The following is a 17,036-nucleotide window of genomic DNA, read 5'->3' as shown; positions in this document are numbered from 1 at the left end:
TGAGAAGCAGAAGTGCATGCACAAGCATTTGTGTGCTCCGTTATTAAAAGTGGGGCTGACTGTGCATCCCTATGTCCTCACTGCGGCTCCCACACTATATTCCTTGCCTCTGTCAGATTCCATCTATCTCTTCAGTAACTACCAACAAGCCCTTCTGGCTTCCTCGGAGATCTGTTGTCCTATGATTGTTATGTCAGCTACACTGTCTGCCCCACTTGTGACTCCTCCATTTTCTTGAAAAATGTTCAACTTGGACCACAGTGTGAGCTGGGTTTTAACAGAAAGCTTTTTCTCTGAAGGTTTCAGTCAAAGACCTTATCTTCACTTACTGGGAGATCGATGCTGCAGAGATCGATCTCCCAGGGATTGATTTAGTGGGTCTAGTAAGAACGTGCTACATCAAACACAGAGTGTGCTCCCGTTGACACCCTGGGTTGCAAGGAGTAAAGGAAGTCAATGGGGGAGATTCACCCATCGATCTCCAACAGTGGGGACACAGCAGTAAATGGAACTAAGGCAGTGGCACCCAGCCTTTTTGATATCAGGAACTGGCAAACACATTCACAACTTTTGGAGGACCGGTAACATTTGCATATTTATATATTCACTATTTACATCATTAATATGAAAAATTGAAATAAAATATTATCAATCCACCAAAAGGCCTGGCCTCCAGAGTCCCCCAGTGCCAACCCTAACCATAGAGCCCCCCAGAACCAGCTAATGACCCCAGTCCCCTGCACTGAGCACCTTCAGTGCCAGCCCCCCAACCTCAGAGCCCTCCAGTGCCAGTCCCCCAACCCTTAGAGCCCCCTCACTACCAGACCCCCCAGTGCCAGCCTCCTGTTTCTAGAGGCCCACTGCACCCAGCCCCCACAGAGCCTTCCCCCGGTGCTAGCCCCCAGTCCCCATTATTAGCCTCATCCCTAGAGCCCCCCAGTGCCAGCCCTGCCCCCATAGCTCCACAGTACTAGCCCTACCCCCAAAATCCCCCAGTGCCAGCTCCCCACCTCTTAAAGCCCTCCAGCACTAGTCCCACCCCTGCACCTAGCCCTGCGCTGCCCCCCAGCGGCTAGCTGAGTGCTTTTGCCTGGGTCGCGGCTGCAGAGCACTCTTCCCCGGCCAGGAAGAGACCCTGCCCCACCCCTGTACATGTACAGGATCAGTGGTGTCTGTGGCACAGGCAACAGGGGAGGACACATATTTCTAGTGGCTCGAGAGTTTGTCCTCAGGCCATTAACAGTGAGGGCCTAGAGGCACAGGCTCACTCAGCCCATGTGCGTCTTGGGCTCACAGCACCCACCCAACAGCAGGGCGGTACTAGTCCTCCAAGACCAACTGGTTTGAGTCCAACTGGTGCTGCAGGCTGTGGCACCACAGGACACTGGAAAGCAGCTAGATATGTGGTACAAGCCAGAGCCAGCAGGGGGCACCCATGAGGAAAGCTGGGCCCTGCTGGATGTGGAGCAGAAACAGCATACACCTATCACAGCTCCCTGGAGCTTCTAACATGATCCTCAGGATGCTCATGGCTGCAAAGGCTCTGCTCCTTGGTCCTGAACACTCTGCCCACAACGGAAAGGACGCGGAACAGCTGACTGCCATGCAGCTCTGCTGGCCAGGCAGTGCTGCTGCTGCTGGAACTGGAACTGGGGCAGTGGTGAGGCTGTCCCAGTATGGACAGCCTCACTATGGCCCAGCCAGCTATGGCACACAGGGGAAGCCTGCAACACCACTCACCATAGGAGGAGAATTTTTAAGGTGCAGGCACCTTATAGGAAATGTATTTTCCCACTCAATGGGGCTCATTAGCAGCTGAGGGCATGGCCTGGCACAGTGCTGTGACTTGGCAGACAGGGGTTCACAGCCCACCACCAGTTTGTGGACTGGTGGTTGATAACTGCTGAACTAAGGTACGTCGACTCCATCTGCTCTATTCATGTAACTGCGGTTGTGTATCTGAGTTGCCCCTAGTGTAGCCCTGCCCTCAATGTATCTTAAAATATACCGGTAATTACCTCTGAAAGAAAAAAAGGCACTAGAACTTAATATTCTGTACAAATGGTTCTTATCCATGGTGACAATAGAACTGGATCACCAACTTGAAAGACAATGGGTCTAATTTGATTTGGAAGGGCTGAAAAGATTCACATTCTCAGCAGACCTAGTAAGGAGTGGCAGCTGTGCACATTGTGAAGTGTGCAGAAGCTGGGGGAAAAGGTTCAGTAAAAATCACCGATTCAATGCCCTTTGAAATCTGAGAGAGCTTGTAAAGGGGGAAGAGAATGTTATAAGGTAGCTGGGTACTAACACCTCATGTACTTTAGGAGTCTGCGAACTTACAAGCCATCTTTCCTCTGGCATTTTTAATGTTCTGTGTAAACTTGATATTCAGTCTAGACTCAGAGCTACATAAAAATGAAACATTATTACAGAACAGTGCCTGTGCCCACAGTGTATAATGAAAATACTGAAACAAGCCTGTAGAACATTTAAAATTCAGCTATAGTGAATTTTGTCTCTGAAATTTAATTATTCAGGGCACCTGAATTTAGGGAAAAAACCTGCTGATTGAACTAAATTTAAAAAAAATTAAATTTGAGGTATTAAGTCATTTCAAATTAAAGCTACACTCTAGCCCTGTTTAAAAATGATAGGAGGGGTGTTGTTAGAATAGCACTAAACAGAAGGCATTATATTACTAGAAGGAACATATTTGTTATGACAATGTAGGTAAAACAGACACTGACATTTGGCAAGTAAAAACTGAGGAGCTTCTAGTTAAAATTACAGAAATGCATCTTCATATGTTCCACGCTTCTGTTTTTTCTCAAGTTCATGGATGGTGAGAATTTGACTGTTCGAAAGCCAAGACTCACCCATGTACATCTAGATATTTTGGGTTAAATTGCTTTGTTTCCCTTCTCCTCCCCCTCCCCCCAGCTTTGTATGAGGCTTACATTTTTTTCTCATTATGGTCTTGTGAAGGTAAGAATACTTTTAAAGTTTAGAAAGGATTGTCCAACAATGCAAAATCTGGTTAGACAGCTGAGCTGAAATTGATTGGCATAAGGAATGAATTGTTTTTGTGTCTACATACTTGTTTGGATTCTTATTTAGTTTTAACTAGGAAATACTAGCTAATACCTGTCAGTAGTGCATAGAAGAAATCTCTGTGACAAGCAAAAGGAGGAGTTGAAACAATAGTCCAGGTTCTTGCATCCCTCAAATTTCTCTCCCACTTTCTGTCTCTGCGTGTAGAAACTTCACAAACTATAAATGCTTGAGTTCTGTTAAAAAGGACTTTAAACTCTTCCAACTCACCATATCTCTCTATTTTCTTTAACCTTTAAGTAACTAGTCAACAAACTAGACTGCAAAGAGTTGACTTCTTAGAACAGTGTATTTTTAAGCATGCATGTTTAATTCCCAAAGAATCACAGATAAAAGGGAAAACGTACTTTAGTGCATTCATGTAGCGGACAGTAACTTAACGCTCCAGCATAGAAAGCCCTATGCTACAATGACATTTTGCATAGACTTTTACATAGCTATTGCGGACACCAGAATATCTTCATGAAGTTCAAGCCCAGACAAATATCTGAATATCTAGCAAATCCTTATTTTCCTCACATCTTGGAAGAAAACAAATAAGCTAAGAAGATGCTTTTTTTTCCTGTAAGGTGTATTTGGCTGGTCTTAACAACATTATTGTTATTAACGACTATCTGTTAATGGGCATTCATTTCCTTGTGTCTTCTATCAGAAGATCTCTCAAAAGAGTAGAATGTTAGGACATGTATCTGAGAAGGAGAACAATTCAGTCGGGGATTTGTATCTGCTTAGTCTTGCCTTGCTTCTGTTTTGAATTAAGTCAGGGCATGTGGGATGAATATGGCAGTAGATTCCCCATAGACTTGTATATTGCTTGTGTCTCTAAAGCGTGAGTGCGTTTAAAAATTCCTTTGAGTCTATGCTATCTGCTTACATATTCATCAGGGAGGGGAACAATAAACTAGAGGGCCCACAGCTCCACTGGAACCCTGGAAGCATGTAGCAGCTGTTAGGAGAAGGGAAGGGAGCCTTGGGAGAGCTGCATTTATTTTAAGGGACTAAACAATAGGCCAATGGGTTTTCCATTGCCTCAAGGGATGTCAAACAATGGTTCTGCAGTTGGAATATGTAACTAGATCAGGGGCACTGACGGCTTCTACGGGTCCATGGGCACAGTAGGGACGGTCGACTCTGCACCCCCAGAAGGGGCAGGCCCATAAGTGTGGGGGGGGGGGGCAGGCGGGGAGTCAGCCCTCAATGCCACCCAGAGCACTTCACACCAGCCCCACCAGCCTTTAGAACTGCCCGGAGTGAGGGGTGCGGCATTCCAGTGCTGATTTAAAGGGGCCGGGGCTCCAGCCACTGTTACTGCCATATTAGCAACACCAATTACCAGGACTACTGGGCCCCTTTGAATTGCTGGGCTGCAGAGCAACTGCCCTATGTGACCCTTTCCCTCTTCCCATCTCCCTCCATCTGTGAGCCAGCTCTTGATCAGAACAAGAGCGTGTGAGATCCAAGGTTTGGACAACAATACAACAACCTGGTGAGTAGAATCATAGAACTGGCAGAGACCTCAGGAGTCATCAAGTCGAGCGGGCTGCCCAAATCAACCCAGCCAGGTGTTGGGAGGGGAAACACAGTCAGGACTATAGCAACTCTACTACAAAGATTTATTATATTCTAGCAAAATATCAGTTACTCCAGGTAGAGAGGAACCTCTCAGGCCACTGCCAAGTGTTATTTCAGAGAGAGACTGAAAATCTAATTCTATCCCCTCAATGTTTTTAAATCAAATTCAGTGGCCAGACTCCTTCACTGTGATTGCTCTGAGCATGGGTCCTCACCAGTTCAGTCAGATCTCTTCCATTGAGGTAAAAGGGTCTGAAGTAAGGAAAGCATGTCCAGATTTTAGGAAATAGTTTTGTCAATTGACAGTGGCCAGTGTTGGAATACATCTAGTTCCTACAAACGTTATCATGAGTTGAAGAAGGGTTTCACCTGCTTTCATTTCTTTGGGGCCAGATTCTAGAGCCCTTGTGCAGATTAGTGCCTTTTCTCCTGGTTAGCTCCACTGAGGTCACTGTGATCATTTGGAGTCAAATGCTCCTAAAGCTGATTAAGGTGTCCTCATCCGGCCTCTGCATTACTTGTGCAAAAGACAAGAAAATCTGAAAGAAGAAAGTTAGATTTAACTCTGGCAAGATGCCTAAGAAATAATAGCTGCTTTCACTTTGCAAAATATTGCAAAATATTCACAGAATAGAAATGGTCTAACGTACAAAAGCATTCCCGAAGACCTAAAGGAGAGCTATTAAACTTGAGTAAGGGACTAAAAGTTGATATTAGTATTAAAGTCCCATATAACACTGTCAAAGATGTCAATATCCTTCAAGAAAGGGGTGATCTATTCTTGCAGTTTTAAGGGGCACATAGTAACAGATGTGAAAGACACATCAGGATCCTTCTGCTGCTGGCTATTGTTCTTGACAGACAGGCTGTGCCAAATTGAAATATCAAAACATAGTGTTCTGTGAAGAACAGCAGGTACCTATCGTGGAAGAAATGGCTGGTTTATCTGCTATTTAAGGCATATTAATAATATAGTAGCTTTGATTTCTTAAACTCAGATGGAAGGCTATAGCCATATTGTATGCAATACCTTTGCAACTGAATTGTATTCTTTCATATTTTTTGGTTCTCAGGTGATTATCCTTTGTGATGGTTCAACAGGCATCATGCTTTCTTCCTCTCTCTTAGAATAGCTAGTGTGTGCCTCAGAAATATTTGTGTTCTAGTTGTGGTATTCAGACAAGAGTATACCTGGCATATGTCTCTTGCCTGTTGCAGTTATTTATAGCTCTGAAAATGCACTTATTCCACAGCTTTACTGTAGTAACAAATGTATTATCTATCTCGGTCCTCAGCAGAGATTGAATTCAAGACCTCCACAGTTAAAGAATATCTTTCTCAGGTAAAAGGATTGGATCAGCATAATGGAGCCTGAATTGCTCAGTCATGGCTGGGGGTGGATTCCCTCTGCACAGACACCATGGGAAACAGCCACAAGACTGCTATGGCATCCTTGAAAGGCAAGCCTTGTCATAGGGAACATGCTAGGGTGGGTCTTAAGGCAAGAGAAACACCTTACAGACGATGGAGAGTTTTATGCAGCAGTTGTAGCCATGTTGGTCCCAGAATATTACATACAAGATGCGTAAGATAATTACTTACGTTAAACAATCTTTTCCACCTTTCATGTAACTGAGGGTATGTCTACACTACCCCGCTAGTTTGAACTAGCGGGGTAATGTAGGCATACCGCAATTGCAAATGAAGCCTGGGATTTGAATTTCCCGGGCTTCATTTGCATAAGCGGGGCGCCGTCATTTTTAAATCCCCGCTCGTTCGAACCCCGTGCCGTGCGGCTACACGTGGCACAAACTAGGTAGTTTGAACTAGGCTTCCTAGTTCGAGCTACCGTTACTCCTCATTCCACGAGCAGTAACGGTAGTTCGAACTAGGCTTCCTAGTTCGAACTACCTAGTTCGTGCCCCATGTAGCCGCGCGGCACGGGGTTCGAACGAGCGGGGATTTAAAAATGGCGGCGCCCCACTTATGCAAATGAAGCCCAGGAAATTCAAATCCCAGGCTTCATTTGCAAGTGCGGTATGCCTACATTACCCCGCTAGTTCGAACTAGTGGGGTAGTGTAGACATACCCTGAGATTCTGGCAGCACCTTCCCCAGATATGAAGAACTTGGTGTTGTTCAAAAGCTTCCTTTCTCTCTGACCTTCACCAGAGAAGTTGGTTTAAAAAGCTATTACTTCTCCACCTTTTGTCGCTGTAGAGCAGGTTTGGGGAACCTTTTTTGGGTTGAGGGCCACTGATCTACTGAAAAATCAGTTGGGGGGGGCACACAACTGAGAAGGGGTAAAAAAAACCCAACCCAACCAAACAAAAATCTCTCACTGACCTGGCCCCCAAGTGAGACGTGAGGTGAGAGAGAGACACTCACCTTATTCATGGAACTTGAAGACCCAGGGTTCCCCTCAAACTCCAGTACCAGGGGCATGTGGTTTCAGAGCTCCCCCCAGGGCCAGATTAACTCTTCTGAAGGCCTAGGATTAGTACATTGTGCGGGACCTTCTCTAGACTCTGGGGTGGAACCAAATATTAGTTCATAGTGAGGGAGGGGACTTCCATGGGAGCAGGTTTGGGGTGCGGGCACTAGTCAACAAGTAGGGTGCAGGAGGAGGCTGGGACATGTGGTTTGTGTAGGCAGTAGGGTGAGAGGGGGATAGGGGATTGGGGCACCTATAGATACCCTCACACACTGCTCCCAGTGGCGAACGGAAGTGACAGTACTGGAGCCTGCATGCAAACACTTCTCTGTGATGCTGTTCCCTCCTTCAGGGGAGGAATGGGGAGATGAATGGCAGTGTGCACAGCTGCTTCCTTCCCCGAATAGGCAGAGCCATGCATTTACATGGCTGCCACTTTTTTCCGGCTTGGGGATAAGCCGGAGAAAAGCGCCAGTCTAGACGTGATTCTCCGGAAAATAAGCCTTTTTCCGGAGGCTCTCTTATTCCTACTTTAAATCCTCCGCGGATTTTGCTATTCCGATGTGTCTAATCCGCATCCCTTTTCCGGAAAAGGGGTGCAGTGTAGACACAGCCTATTAGATACCTCTTTCCATTCTGAAAACTGATCTCTCACGTCCACAATCATGGCCCCTCATGTTTCCCATTGACGGAGAGCTGCAACCAATGGGAAGTGAGAGGCAGCACTTAGATTGGACTCCTTGGCCACTCTCATGCCTGGGGGCTGCAGTGATCTGGTGGCTGCTTCTAGGAGCCATCTGGAGCACAGGCAGGCAGCAAGCTGCCTTAGCCTGAAGCCCATGATGCACTGCTGACTGGATTTCTAATAGCACAGTCAGTGGTGCTGACTGGAGCTGTGAGGGTCCTTTTTCAACCTGTTGTTCTGGTCAAAAACAGGAAGCCTGGCAACTCTACACAGAGCAGGCCCCTGGGTGTGGGAATATGGCAATACCTGGATTGAAGGGTCTGGAGCAAGAGCTAAGGGTCTGGCCCTTGACTCAGTACTAAGGTAATGCTAATAACAATCTAATGTGGTTTCCTATTCCAGCATGCACTGGATCTCTAGTAAACAGCCTCTAACTCTTTAGGATTGGTCTTTGATTTGATTGTTCTAAAATCCAGGGGCCTGACTCTCTTCTCACCCCTATGCTATATCAGTGCAACTCCATCAACTTCAGTGGAAGTCCTTTAAGTCTTCTATTGTCACTGAGCTCCAAATGGCCCCTGGGGAGGAATGTGGAATGATTTTGGGAAACTCCAGAATGTTAGAGAGCAGCCAGTAGCCATGTGGTCAAAACTGTTGCTCTGACTTTGGGCTTCCGAGTCCAAGGGAAGCCAAGGGAATATTTGTCTTTCACAAATACGCCTTATTTAGTGCAGCATAGCTTGAATGCTAATGCATCTCTACCTATTTTCACTCCTGTGTGATGCTACCACTCTCCGGTCTATGTTAGGCACCTTAAATTACATGCAGACCTTGAATGTCATTTTCTAATCCTGTGTGGTTCATTTGAAAGTCTGGTAAAATAAAACTAATTGGTGTGTTCATTAAAATGTCAGAAATATTTTTGAGTTCAATTAGGTAGTACAGCAGTTTTATTCTAAGTGTGCTTATAGTACAATAACTATGTCAGGAGCGTGTAATTAGCAGCCATTTAAATGAACGATTGCCTTAAATTTTTCTGGTTCTTCATGCATGATAACTTAATCAAAAGCACCGTTCTTATAAGCTTATCCATTTGAGAAAAAGGTGAAACACCATAAACTTGTTTTACGGCTTTCAATTTGACTTTTTAAATACTATTGAGCTAAGAGAAGTCAAGCCCATAAAAATGAAGGGCAGAAACATGCCTTATTTCAGTGTTTAAGTTTTCACAGCTACAATCACAAATGAAAGGGGATAGTGTTAAGGTGCTGTCAACAGCTCCGGAGGAAATGGACATTTACATTGGCCCAAAGCAAGGGCAGTGTTTAGCGAAGCACAACATTGCAGTGCTGGTGCAGGAGCAATTATGACCTGCAGGAATTGTGACACACAGCAGGAGTAATGCTGGAACTAGAAGTGATTCCGGACCTACGGGTGCTGCTGCAGCTCTTTGCTTGAAGTAGTGATAATTAACACTCAATACTTGGCTTCCAGTAGTAGCACTTCAACTGTAAAATTTGGTCTAGCACCCCGGCGCAGCAATGGATTGAACCTAACTCCTGAGTCCCATACACTGTCTTAAACACAAAACCACCCTTCACTCTTCAGGGAAGATTATATACCGACTTTTGCCCTGACTTATTTGGGCACAGATATCCATAGGGCTAATATATAGGCTAAGGGCCTGGTGCCCTATTAAACATCTAAAACAAGGGTGGCCTAGTTTTCAGAAGGGTTGAGCACCACAGCCGAACTATGGAAAAGAGTGGCTACATATCTTACAGAAAGCATGGTGCATTTTCTGTTGGTGCAATTATGCTATGAGACCTGGATGTGGTACCTACTAGTTCCAGGCTCTGCACATTGCCTTCAAGATCAGTTCTACAAAGAAGAGATGGGGGATTTGGGCAATGTGGTGTATTTTCCGAGCAAGGTCACCCATGGTAGTAATTAGTGCACATGCTAGCATTCCAGGCCAATGACTTCTGCACTAGCTCAGGGTCCGATTAGGATCCACTCTACATTCTGGGTACATCTAGACTGTAGAGCTTTTCCAGGATACCTCCGGTATACCAGAAAAGCTCTGTCATGTCCAAGGAACATGTCTGCTTTACTGAAAAAAAATCAGAAAAGCAGATGCATTTTTTTGGCATCCCTGTAAACCTTGTTCTACAAGGAAGAAGGGATGTTCTGAAACAGGGTTTTTTTCCAACATTTGTCCCCGTGTAGATGGGCCAAATATCGGAAAAGCCTCTTTCAGAAGAAAAGCGGGAAAAGATACGCAAATTGCAGTTCGCAATTTGCATATCTTTTTCCGACTTTTCTATGTAGTATAGACACAGCCTTTGACACAGGAGAGTAATGACTGGTAAAATGCTTCCTGACTACCCTGTATGGTCTGCCTGTGTTGCCTGTCTCCAGCAGAAGGGGAAGAAATGCCTCTACAGGAAACTGGGGAGTGGATGGAGTTTTGACTTGCCCTGCTTTCTCTCCTGGCTGGCCCCTGCAATGTACGGGCTACAGAATCTCAGTCAACAGTGTATGTATGGAAGAGGGGGGCTGAAGTCATCCAAGAAAAAGGTTGAAAGCTTACACCTTTTTTCCCTTGCCTCCCATGGAGTAGTTGTGGACCAGGGCCCTGATTCCTTTCTCTGCTCTTATTCAGGTCTGGTGGCAATCTGATCTTCAGTGAGTATTTGCCCCAAGTTAAACATACTTAAGATTCAAGCACTCCAGGGAAGCAACAGAGAAAAAATGTGCATGGGTAAAAGAATATTGTGGGTGTGATACATAAACACCTACACACATTGTATGATAGCCTCGTCTCATTTAAACTCCTGAGTCAAGAGTACAAATGAAAGACCAACTCTGCAGAAAGATACAAGAAGGAGAGAAATTTTGATCGGTCACTTTGTATCTGAAGGTAATGCTCGTCTTTGTCTCTCAAAACTGACTTGAGTTGTTCTACAAGCTATAAAGGAATTTTTTGGCTGCTTTGCTCTTGTTGGCTTTCATTGCAGCTTTATAATTAAAGCTTAAGGAATTAAATGAACCAGGGATGCTGGGGTTACACATGAATGAGAAGATCGGGCTATCAAATCCACTGAGGTGTAATGGGTCACAGGCTGATCCTAGGATTATCATACTCAATGATTTCTTCCAGTTTAAAGACTAAATATTAATGCATTTAAGTACTGGACAGATTATAAGAGCTCATAGATCCAGGTCAGGCTGACAGAGAACAGCTGTCTGAGAGAATTAGATTTGAAACAGATTTGAAGCTACTTTATTTAAGAATCTTCACATCTTTTTGGATGTCTTGTGGAAGCCATATCAGATAAGCAGCCTATATTTTGTTCATGTGTTGGATTAGAAATATAATAAATTAATAATCAAACTTTCTTAATAAGAGATATACCATTTTAGAGATGAGAGCTATTTTTAGAGCACCTTTTTTTCTTTTTAAACTATGATCAGACTCTTGACAATGCATACTCTAATTTAGCCATAAGCTTTCCTATAGATTTTTCGGTTTAGATGTGTGCGGACATTTAGATTACAGGCCAACCTCCTAATATTTACAGAACTGGGAACTCTATTTTCCACTGACGCTTGTAATGGAGGCATTCTTAAATGAATTCTAGGAGCCGCAGTGTATTGGCTTCTCTCGCTCTTTTACACTGTCCTTTCATTGCCTTTGCAGCATGCTTCTCAATTGTCCCTCACTAGCAATAGACGTAGCACTTGTTTTTTATTGGAACCAGAATATTTCCTCCCCCAAATGCGCAGTATATTTCAGACTAAAGGAAAGCAACTTTTTCAGCATTTTACAAATAGATCTTCAACTCTGAGCAATATTAACTTTCAGAGTGAGGGAGAGGAATTTAAAAGTTGGTCCCTCCTTCAGATCAAAAGTGAATGCTGGCTTCTTTCTCAGGGAGAGAAGGAATGCTTGTGTTTTGGAAAAAGGGAACTAAGCATTTTAGATCCACAGGATGGGAAGGAAAGTTTACTGGAGACGGGTACTGCAGTGAAACTGGGGAAACATGGATTCAATTTTTGGCTAAGCCACAAATTTCCTATTGTGATCTTGGCCAATCCCTTAATCAGCCGTATTTGTTGCCCCGTGTTCTTGAAACAAAAGTCTCCTTAACTCAGTGGACAGTAATGCAGATAGAATCCATTAATGATTGAGAATTGCATCCAGAACTCTTCTGCTGTAAATGAGTACAGCTCTAGTGACTTTGATAGGATTTGACCTCAGGATGCTAACTGGGAATGTTTTACATGCCATCTTGGATTCATTTCTCCAAAAAGTGACCATGTGATCCTAGCATCAGGCTAAGCATTCAGCCGAGGCTGAGGTGATTGGGAAGTGAAGGTGCTCAGGATCCTGCAAAGTCAAGCCTTGTCAGCCTCAAAGGGTTAAGATGGATTTTGGTTTGGGATAGCACAGTCCTATTTAAGCACTGTCTGTGCATGATTTCACAGGGATTCAAGCAGGGCACACTTCATTTTTTCTTTGTAGAGTTTGTATGTGGTGAAATGTTACTGGAGGACAGACCCGGAGTGTAAAAGTCAAAGGACCTCTTGGAACTCCTTAGCACCTTACAATTTTGGACCTCTCGGTAACTGATATGCAGAGATCAGAGGGGAATTTGTTTCTGATGCCCATTCAGCCCCTGAGATCTCTGTGGCAGTGGTCTCTGCATTACGAGTATTTTTTCACCACAAGAGCCTTCAGCAATATCATCTTTCAATCACTGTTGGCCTGGACTAGATTTAGGTGCCTAACAGTGAAAGGATCTGTTGATGATTGTTTGAACTAACCAGCTCCTTGTGTACTACACTGTTACAGTGATAGCATGATAAGTATGAAGTTGCAGATTAACTGGTAGAAATTGTTCAACAAGCACAACTGCCTTGCTGGTCAGTTGTTTGCTGGCTTGTCCAGTCAGAGCATGATCTTTGACTAATCCAGATTTTGAAATCAGAATGCAGAAAATGATACACTTTCCCCTTCTTTCCTTATTTGGAAACCTGATGGGTTGCCAGGAAACAACTTGTTTTTAAAAAGCAGGAGGCTGTTATTTGAAAGGCGCCCAGACAACAATGCTTAGTTCGGATATAGGGGTTTTCATCCTTGTATCTCTAATCCCTCTTCACAGATCATGACTATCATTATCCTCACTTTACAGATGGCAGCGAAGAGGAAAAGACAGGTGAAGTGACTTACCTAAGACACCCAGCATGTTACTGCTGGGAACAGAATGCCCGTATCCTGAGCCCCAGTCCAATGCTAAACTCACTAGCCACCTTGCTGCTTCCAAACCAGTAGGTACAAAAGACTTTCAGTAGTGGAGGGAAAAGCATTTTTATTCACATATCTGTGGTATTCACAATAGCAGCCCTGCATCATCATTTTCTGTAATGTGGATATAAAATAATTGAAAACCACAGAACAATCTAAGTAAGGAGATTGGACGAACTTGTTCCATATCTGGGTCTTCCTGCCTTCTATCCATAAACATTTCTCTGTCCTCTATGGCTGCATGGTTTTGGTCTTAACTTCTGAAATGTCACTCTTGTAAATCTCCTATCTACATTAATGGGACCAGTTGCATGAATCTGTGAAGAAAGCAACAGAGAGACCTATTCTTCTCAAAGGCTCCTGGTTATGCAACAGAGCGCTCTGTGTTTTTTTGATGAACATATCTCATTTACCCACATCAGTCAGTCACATCAAAGTCCCTTGGTCTATTTCCTCTTGTAAGATCTTTCAATTAAAAACACTTCGGGGTACGTCTAGAGAGATGTAGATTAGGTACGTCAAAATTGCTAATGAAGTGGGGATTTAAATATCTCATGCTTCATTAGGATAAACATGGCCGCGCTTTTTTTTTTAAATGGAGCTTTTTCGAAAAAAACCCAGCAGTCTTGACACGGATCTGTCAAAAAATAAACCCTTTTTTGAAAGACCCTGTAAATCTCATTTTTTGAGGAATACAGGATCTTTCGAAAAAGGATTTATTTTTCAAAAGATCCATGTCTAGACTGCCTTTTTTTTCCGAAAAAGCTCCATTTTGAAAAAAGCGGTGGCCATGTTTATGCTAATGAAGTGTGGGATATTTAAATTCCTGCTTCATTAGCAATTTTGACATGCCTAATCTACATCTCTCTGTCGACAGAGAGGTGTAGTCTAGACACAGCCCTACTGTCTTGAATATCTCCAAAGATACGGGTAAAAGTAATCCACTACAGACATGTACAAAGCCTCAGGTGCAAATGTACAGAGGTCTTCCATCACTTGAACCATACTGAAAAGTTTTACTGTGAGACTGTTAGGTAGGTGCATAAGTGTGAGACAGTGACAACATGTGTGTATTTCTTAACGGGTCCAAATTATTTTGTATTTTTCTCCCTAGATCTTTTTGTAGCCAGAGTAGCACACTACATAAGTAGGAAAATACAATGCAATGAATGTTTATTGCTGCTGTAGCCTTGTAAAGCCTATTTTAAGCCTGAAATGTCATTCTGAAGAAGAAGAGCAGAATGAGAGATGCTTTCATTAGTGTATATGCAATTAAGCTCAATAAGCCTGGTTTCAATAAAAAAGAAATTGCTAGAATGCAATTACTCAAATTCAAGTCACCTATGCTTTAAAATAAACCACTAAAATTTACTATTCATCTGGCTTTTTCAAATTCAATTTTTAACAAAGATTTGTTCTTTATAAACACACAGACAAAAACATCAAAAGTTTAAAGGATAGTCCTGTACATTTCTCATTCAACTGCTATTGAAATAATTAAAATCCTAGAGTGAAAGCTATACCAAGGTCCACATCGAGGAAATAATAGTCCCAACACTTACAAAACAATTTGGTTCAGTTAGACCCCAAATCCAGGAAAGCATTGAATCAGAGGTATAACTTATTTGAATGGAACTTCTATTCACCAACATACAGCCATGTCCAGTAAATCATGTGCTGATTCAGAGCATTAAAAACTAATGCCAGTTAAATAATCAATTTTGTCCTTTCTGATTGATAGTTACTTAAAATACTGTGTTGCAGTGTGTGTGTTTTAATTCGTATATAATTAATCTTAATTTTGATTTCTTGTTAGTTCTGTACTAATTTCTAGGTCAGAGGTGTGACATGGGTAAATTGTGTATGCAGAAAAGAATATATATGTGTTTGTATTCTTTCTTACGTAAGATATATATATATATATTTCTATTATGCCTTGAAGCTATCTACAAGTTAATTTTGCTTTGATTTTTTTCACTTTTACATTTTCCCCTGAATCCTAATGAATTGGCTCCAAGTACAATAGGTATTCTTCTCAAATTTCTCCTGGGTGAACAACCACTGTTTCTCATCATACCCCTTGTCTGGTGCAAATGAAGTCCAGAATCATTCTCACCCATGCTTTGAATCTATGAATTTCTGAAAATTTCTGGGTATTGTTGAACTCAGTATTGCAATCTGAGAGTTGTTAATGTGCTGAGATTTTTTATTAGGCCAGATAAATATAACTCAACATGTTTGAGTTCTGTGATTTTAGATCTGAACGCTGGAAACTAATGTTGCATGGAACTCCAGCAGTAGGTGGTTTGGTTCCTTTTGCGAGTGTTCTGTGCTAAGTTAATTAACAAGACCAAGCTATAGGTAAAATACATAAAACTTGGGTTGTTATGGTATCTAGTATATTTCAAGCCATTTTTCTTCAGTTACCTTGATTCTTCTTATAGAAGCAATCAATGGCATTGACTAAAATGGTGGGGGGGACAAATTAAAATCCTTAGGCTGCTGCTAAATTGCAAAATCACATCAACCCTAGATAAAATACCTCTCGTAAAGATCAGTGATTGTGATGCTCAGAGGGTTTTTAAATCAGTGTAATCACTCACAAATATAGAGAATGATCAGATTTTGCCTGCCTGCAGTTTTCAAACTGCAATTTACTGGGAGAGAGTCTAAGGCTTGTGTTATGCAGTAGATCAGATGAGGGGATGATAATGGTACCTAATGGCCTAAAATATATGGATCTGTTTATTCACTAAAGGTGAAATGTACCGTATGCAAAAGAACAACAAGAGCTTATAAACCACGTAAGTCTTCCAGCCCTCTTTTAAAAATGTAAGTGGAACTCTAGTGTTGAGTCTCCGCACTGGAGCAAATTTAGCCTTGCAAATTCTATTCACTCTGTAATGACTAATGGCCAGTGAACACTTGGACTCTTTGTGCCTCACATGGTCTGGGCAAAAATGAAAGCTGTGACCCATCTCACGACAGTCAGCCAGTGTTCCCTGGTGAACAGGTGATTAATCAGCCCCACCCAGTCAGAGGCTCAAGGCTCCATGAAGGAAGATGACTGACTGGGCTGGGCTGATTAATCACTTGTGAAGCTGTGCTGCCCCTGTTTTAGGGGCAACACCGCTGTCAGCCTTTCATGTAAGTCTAGATACTTGCACACTAAGTTCCAGACAAGGCTTAAGGTTCAAATATGCTAGGTGACCAGCTTGGCTTAACAATAAAATACTTGGTAACCTTAAACATAAAAAGGAAGCTTACAAGAAGTGGAAACTTGGACAGATGACTAGGGAGGAATATAAATATATTGGTTGAACATGCAGGGATATAATCAGGAAGGCCAAAACACAATTGGAATTGCGTCTAGCAAGAGATGTTAAGGGTAACAAGAAAGGTTTCTACAGGCATGTTAGCAATAAAAGGGTGAACTTAAAAAACAACAAATAGACTAGTAGCGTCTTAAAGACTAACAACACATGTAGATGGTGTCGTACCTCAGTGTTTTCGTACCTCGGTACCTTCGGTGGTCTGGACTGTCAGTGTCAGCGTCGTCTGGTCAGGGTTGTCCTGGCGCGCTCCTGACAGGACCTCTACTCCATTGTTAAACTTTCGGCTGCGTGCGTAACAATCGGTACTCCCTTTATCTAGAGTGTTAGACCCCGTGCACTTGGGTCAACACAAGAGATCTCTGAGAGGCCCCGGAAACGACAGATGCAGGCAAGGTTTGAAATCAATCAAGCAGGTTTATTGTCAAATGCGAAGCTCTACCAGTTGGTAACAGAGATCAGTACAATGTTACACCACTGGGCACTATGGCCCGCGTTGACAAGGTACCAACACCAGGCAGGCCTATTGCCATATAACAAATATTAACAGCAGTTAGTCAAAGTTAAGCTACTGTGCACTCTGTAAGTT

The sequence above is a fragment of the Pelodiscus sinensis genome, chromosome 9, assembly GCF_052426305.1.
Source record: "Pelodiscus sinensis isolate ZL-2025 chromosome 9, ASM5242630v1, whole genome shotgun sequence".
NCBI lineage: Eukaryota > Metazoa > Chordata > Testudines > Trionychidae > Pelodiscus > Pelodiscus sinensis.
This window is presented reverse-complemented; position numbering follows the sequence as displayed.